This window comes from Ranitomeya variabilis, chromosome 6, assembly GCF_051348905.1.
Source record: "Ranitomeya variabilis isolate aRanVar5 chromosome 6, aRanVar5.hap1, whole genome shotgun sequence".
In the NCBI taxonomy this organism is placed as follows: domain Eukaryota; kingdom Metazoa; phylum Chordata; class Amphibia; order Anura; family Dendrobatidae; genus Ranitomeya; species Ranitomeya variabilis.
This window is the reverse complement of record NC_135237.1, coordinates 129910949-129917347: the sequence shown is the minus strand read 5'-3', so window position 1 is coordinate 129917347 and position 6399 is coordinate 129910949.

The window sequence follows — 6399 nt, the reverse complement described above, 5'->3', positions numbered from 1 at the left end:
AAAATTAGTCATCTATTTATCTAATGTTTAGTGGGTGAGATAATGGATTTTATTAACCTATCAAGTCACTGAGCTGCCAGTTCTAGCATGATTATTATAATGCTGTAATATCCAGTGATGACAAATGAAATATCTCAAATACCATGTAGGACATTTCCCAAATCTACAAGCTGGGGCACTGTATAAACCGATAACTGCAGGACTAAGCACAATGGTTAGAAGAAATCTACTATAATAGCCTATGTCTGCAAAAAAGAAAATATACGCTGCTGTCTGTAACAGCATCTTTATTCTGCTGATTGTTCAGACAGGGTCTACATTAGGCTTCCTTCACGCGTCTGTCTTTTGTGTCCATATGCGGTCAGTTTCAATAGCGGTGTGCACACGTCAGGTTTTTCACAGGGACCAAAACCCGCAGACATGTCAGTTTTTTTTATTTTTATCAGCAGCACGGACAAAATGCGTGTTACACACGTGCACTCTAATGATGTACCGACATCTGGGAAGAAGCGGTATAGTTTGCGCTGTTCTCAGGCGCCAGCCGGTGAAGGCAGCACTCATTGTCACTTGGTCTGAGATCAGTGCAACTTGGTAACAATGATGGAAGTTGTATTCAGCACCTGCTGTGTCTCTGTGTAAAATAAATAATTAAATGAAAAAAATACAGCTTGGGCTCCCATACAATTTTCATAACCGGCAGAGTAAAAGCCCACGGCTGGGGGCTGATGTTAATAATCTGGGAAAAGGGGCAATATCCCAAAAAGTTCTTCAGCTATTAACAGCTCACAGTTGTTTGCTGAGCCTTTCCTAGTGAATTTATGGGGGACCTCAGAAAAAAAAATGACGCCGGGTCCCCCTATAAATTTAAACCAACAAAAGCTAAAAAGACAGCTGTGGGTTGATATTAATAGTCCGGGAAGGGGCCAGACATATCGATCCCCCTCACTACCAACATCAGGTTTCAGCGCATCAGAAATGGGGCATCCATAAGATGCACCAAATCTGTTGCCAAGCCTCGCTCTTCTCACTTGCCCTATTGCACTGGCAAGTGGGGAAATTGGGTTGGGGTTGATGTCTCCTTTGTATTGTCAGGTGACATCAAGCCCAGGGTTAGTAATAGAGAGGTGTCTATAAGACGCCCCCATTACTAACCACATAGGAAACAGTGAAGTATTTTGTTTGGTAGCAGGGCCAGTACAAGTTTGTGGGTCCGCGAAAAACACTTTTAGTACACGGATGGCATCCTTGTGTTGTATCTATGTAACATTGCAAAGAATAGGAGAATTGTAATTTATTTATTTATTCATCCGTGAAAAATGCTAATGCCACACTGATGGTAAAAACGCACTTACTGTCCCAAAACACTGACACCGGTACGATTTTTTCACCTGGACGTGTGAATGAGGCCTAAAATAGCTGCCTATTTTATGAAGTCAGGGTGTAAGGCGAGGGATAGGAAGTAGTGATTTGCGAAAGTTTTCATTACTCGAGTTTGCCTAGGGTGCTTGGGTATGCACCGAGTACCACGGGTACTCAAGTGACATGTTCACATCCCCGCATGTTTCGCAGCTGTTAGACAGCCACAACAACGAGCACTTGTGCTCATTACTAATAAGAAGGAAAGATAAAAAATGAGACTTTTAGAACCTGAAATCAGTGACAAGGCCGTAGTTCCACTACCTGTAACAAGGTAGACAATAACCTCCTGTTAATGAAGGGAAAAAGCCTCAAAGAAGTACAATACACAACGATCCACTGTAAAGAATCCGGTTATTACTGGAGTTAGGCTGATAAAACAATGTACGTGCTGTACACTTGTGTGATGTTTTTATCGAAGTGAGAACAAAGACTTGTTTTTCTTAAAGTTAAGGTGTATGTACACTGAAAGATTATTGTGAAGGGCTTTCCTAGGAAAGTTCGATTTATAATAATCCTGCAGTGTAGACAGGCTGCTGATCTCTGGATGAACAAGCGAAATGCTGATTTCTTGGGTGCAATTATTTTTCAGCTTGCTTAAAAACCATCATTCTCAGCTATGCATTGTCCTGTGTGAAGAGATCCGTGCAGAGATCAATAGCAGCCTTTGTGCACTGAATGATCTACTACAGATCGTTCTGTGCGCATTGTTTAATGCAGTTTGCCTATTAAAACAGGCTGAGAAATGACCGCCGATCAGGAAAAATGTACCGATTGGCGGTTGTTTAGTGCTGCCAATAGGTTCATGTAGATCGACTCAGAGTTTACCTATGGTGCTTAAAAACTTATTAATACTATCTGTAAGAGCACAACCTGTAAAGCTTTGGTAAATTATTTTAGGAAGCTTCAAAAGTTTAGTAAAAAAACTTACAGGACCCTGGTCAATCGGCCACGTCAGTAGTCCATGGCCGCTGGATCTTAGCCCTGCGATTCTGCACAAAGAATGAACATGCTGCATTTTTTTCCGGAATGCAATTCTGCCGCGAGAAAAAAAAGCAGCATGTGCACAAAAAATGTGAAATGCATTAAAAATAATGGGATGCTTATGTAAGCCTTTTTTTAGCGTTTTTTTCGGCGGAAAACGGCCCCAAAAAAACCGCTTAAAAAAAGCTAAAAATCCTGAATGTGTGCACATAGCCTTAAAGTACTCAGACAACCATGGATCCATATGTTTCATCCCAGTAAAATAATAACACTTCTATTCACCTCCGGTTCCGGCTGCACCAGGGATTGCGAGACATTAGCCAATCAGTACTCTCTTATCTTATAGAAGTAAATGACATCCGGAGGAAGTGAAAGGGTAGCCGCAACTCTCACTTCCTGTGAATGTCTTCATTGATCTCAAGCAGGGGAGAAGGGGAGAGTGAAGCCATGGCTGATAGAATGCACGTGACATAATGTAAAACCCAGCCAGGGTTATCTGAGTAGTTGACAACCCCTTTAAACTGCCAGAAAATTTTCACAATTTATCAAAGTGGATCTAATATAGTGATTTAACATGATAGTGGTTATTTCTATGGTACTTAGTAAACTATAGGTTCTTAAGGAAACAAAATTGAGTATTAATATTCTGCACAGGAGTTGTCAAAACAACGCCCCTTCTCTGCCATCACTCAATGCTTTGCTGCTATTATCTGAAGCTTCTTCTTAGATTTCCTGCTTTGCCCATGCTCTGTGTTCATGCTGTATATAATACTAGTAGTGATGAGAGAATGTACTCTTTACTCGAGATTTCTCGAGCACGCTCGGGTGTCCTCCGAGTGTTTTTGAGTTCTCGGAGATTTAGTTTTTCTTGCCGCAGCTGAATGATTTACATCTGTTAGCCAGCGTAAGTACATGTGGGGGTTGCCTGGTTGCTAGGGAATCCCATGTAATCAAGCTGGCTAACAGATGTAAATCATTCAGCTGTGGCAAGAAAAACTAAATCTCCGAACACTAAAAAATACTTGGAGGACCCCTGAGCGTGCCCGAGAAATCTCGAGTAACGAGTATATTCGCTCATCACTAATACTAGCAATAGTGGGAGAACATGTCATCCTTTAACCCATTAATGACTTAGGATGTATACATATGTCATAGGTCGCCTTCTTCCCGCATCTTTACCTGCATATGACATCTGATAAAATGCAATAACGAGCGATCAACCATTGTATTTACCCCAAAATTGTATCAATAAAAACATCAGCTCGGCGCACAAACAATAAGCCTGCACGTAGCTCCAGATCACTAAAGTGGAAAAGCTATGGGTCTTGGAAGATGGCAAAAAAAAGTTCTAACAAATTTGGGATTTTTTTCACCGCTTAACCCCTTCATGACTGGAGGTATTTTCGTTTTTGCGTTTTCATTTTTTGATTCCCTTCTTCCCAGAGCCATAACTTTTTTTAATTTTTCAGTCAATATGGCCATGTGAGGGCTTATTTTTTGCGGGACGAGTTGTACTTTTAACGGCACCATCGGTTTTAATATACTGTGTACTGGAAAAGGGGAAAAAAAATTGTGGTGTGGTGAAATTGCAAAAAAAAAAGTGCAATCCCACAATAGTTTTTTTTTGTTTTGCTTTTTTACTATGTTCACTAAATGCTAGTCTGACCTGCCATTGGGATACTCCAGGTCATTACGAGTTCATAGACACCAAACATATATAGGTTCTTTTTTTTATCTAACTGGTTAAAAAAAATTCCAAACTTTATTAAAAAAAATAAATTTGAGCCATTTTCCAATACTCACAGCATCTCCATTTTTCGTGATCTCTGGTTGGGTGAGCTGACGTTTTTAATGATACCATTTTGGTGCAGATATGATGTTTGATCGCCCATTATTGCATTTTAATGCAATATCGTGGCGACCAAAAAAACGTAATTTTGCAGTTTTTATTTTTTTTCCTCACTACGCTGTTTAGCGATCAGGTTAATCCATTTTTTTATTGATAGATCAGGCTATTCTGAATGCGTAGATACCAAATATGTGTATGTTTGTTTTTTTATTGTTTATTTTGAATGGGGCGAAAGGCGGGTGATTTGAACTTTTATGTTTTTATTTTTTTTTTAACTTTTTTTCACTTTTGGCATGCTTCAATAGTCTCCATGGGAAACTATAAGCTGCAATAACCCGATCGCCTGTATGCAGCAGAATTACTCACTGCGAGCATCGACCACTGAGCGGCACTCATAACAATCCGGCAGTGACAACCATAGAGGTTTGCAGGAAACCTCTGGTTATCATGCCAACCAATCGGTGACCCGCGATCATGTGACATGGGTCACCGATGGGCGGATTTCCGGCGCGCTTGCCAGAAGCGCGTGTTAAATGCAGCTGTCACAGTTTGACAGCAGCATTTAACGGGTTAACAGCTGTGGGTGGATTGCGATTCCTCCCTCGGCTGTTAGCGGCACATGTCATCTGTTCAAAACAGCTGACATGTGCCGGAAAAGATGTGGGCTCACTGCCAAAGCCCACATCAAAGGGAGGGTGTCCGATATCAGTGTACTACTATGCCCGATGTCGGAAAGGGGTTAAATAAAAAAAAAAACCTATACATGTTTGGTATCTGCATACTTGTACTGACCGAACACGGTAAAAAAAAACAAACAAAAACCAATTGTAGAATTGCACTTTTTTGTAATTTCACTGCACTTGGAATTTTTTTCCCCATTTTCCAGTACACTGTATGGTAAAAATCAATGGTGTTCCCCAAAAAATAAGCCCTCATACGGCCATATTGACAGAAAAATAAAAATGTTATGGCTCTGGGAAGAAAAAAACAAAGGCGCAAAAATGGAAAATCGCAAGGTGGTGAAGGGGTTAATTGCTTCCTCCTGCATTTGGACCCTAAGGGTAAGTTCACACAGGGGGCGTTTTTTCGGCTTTTTTTTTCTGCAGCAAAACCTGATCTTCTTGGCAGGAAAGAAGCTGCATCAAAACCACAGGTTTAGGTTGCGTATTTGCTTAGTTTTTTTTCCCTTTGTCCACGCTAATTTCCTTGAATTTTCAGCAGCAAAAACGCAGCAAATAATGATACCTACGTTTTTGCTGCGTTTTTTCAACACCCATTCAAGTCATTGGGTGAAAAACACTGAAAAAACTCAGCAAAAACGCTGAAAGAAGTGACATGCTCTATGTCCAAAAAACGCAGCAAAGCACAAAATACTGATCACACAAAAACCCAATGTGTGTGCATGAGATTTCTGAAACCTCATAGGCTTTGCTGGTACTGTAAAAAGCAGCTAAAAATTAGTATAAAAAAACGCAGCAAAAACACCCTGTGTGAACTTACCCTAAAGTAGAAGGGACCTCTACTTTATAGATTAGTATTATATAACAGTTTTAATCTATTGGGTGGACAGAACATGTGGCTTGTGAGGTGCAGGTTCAATAGCTAAGAAGTAGCAAATAATGTCAGAAGGGGCGTCATTCTGTGCAAAGTAACATACAGCCAATTAATGATTCCCTGTGATGTGAAAGAAAGAATATTTGGGAACTGCATTTGTGGGAAGCAGAGTAACACAATTTGCCTGGGTTGTCCAGGCAAAAAGAAAAGGTGATACTCACCTTCTGGCGCCCACGCTTCCTTGTCTGCATTGATACAAGAATTCGAGACAGGAGCAGGAACGCAGCTCCTGTGATTGGATGCAGCGGTCAGAAAAAGACAAGATGAGTCACCTGACCACTGCAGCCAATCACAGGTCACAGCAGTCCTGCTGCTGGGGGAACGCTGACGTCTCTTCTTCCTGATCAGACTACAGAGCAGCCTGCGCTGCATCCAGCTTGAAACTGATAGGTAAGTAACACTTAGCTATATTTTTACAGCTCAATACCCCTTGGGAACTTTTTTTGCCGGCATAAGCCCAATAGTTTTGTATGATTTTAACTGTATTTAGCAAATATATATATATACGTTTTACTCACTGTAATATTTTTTCTCAG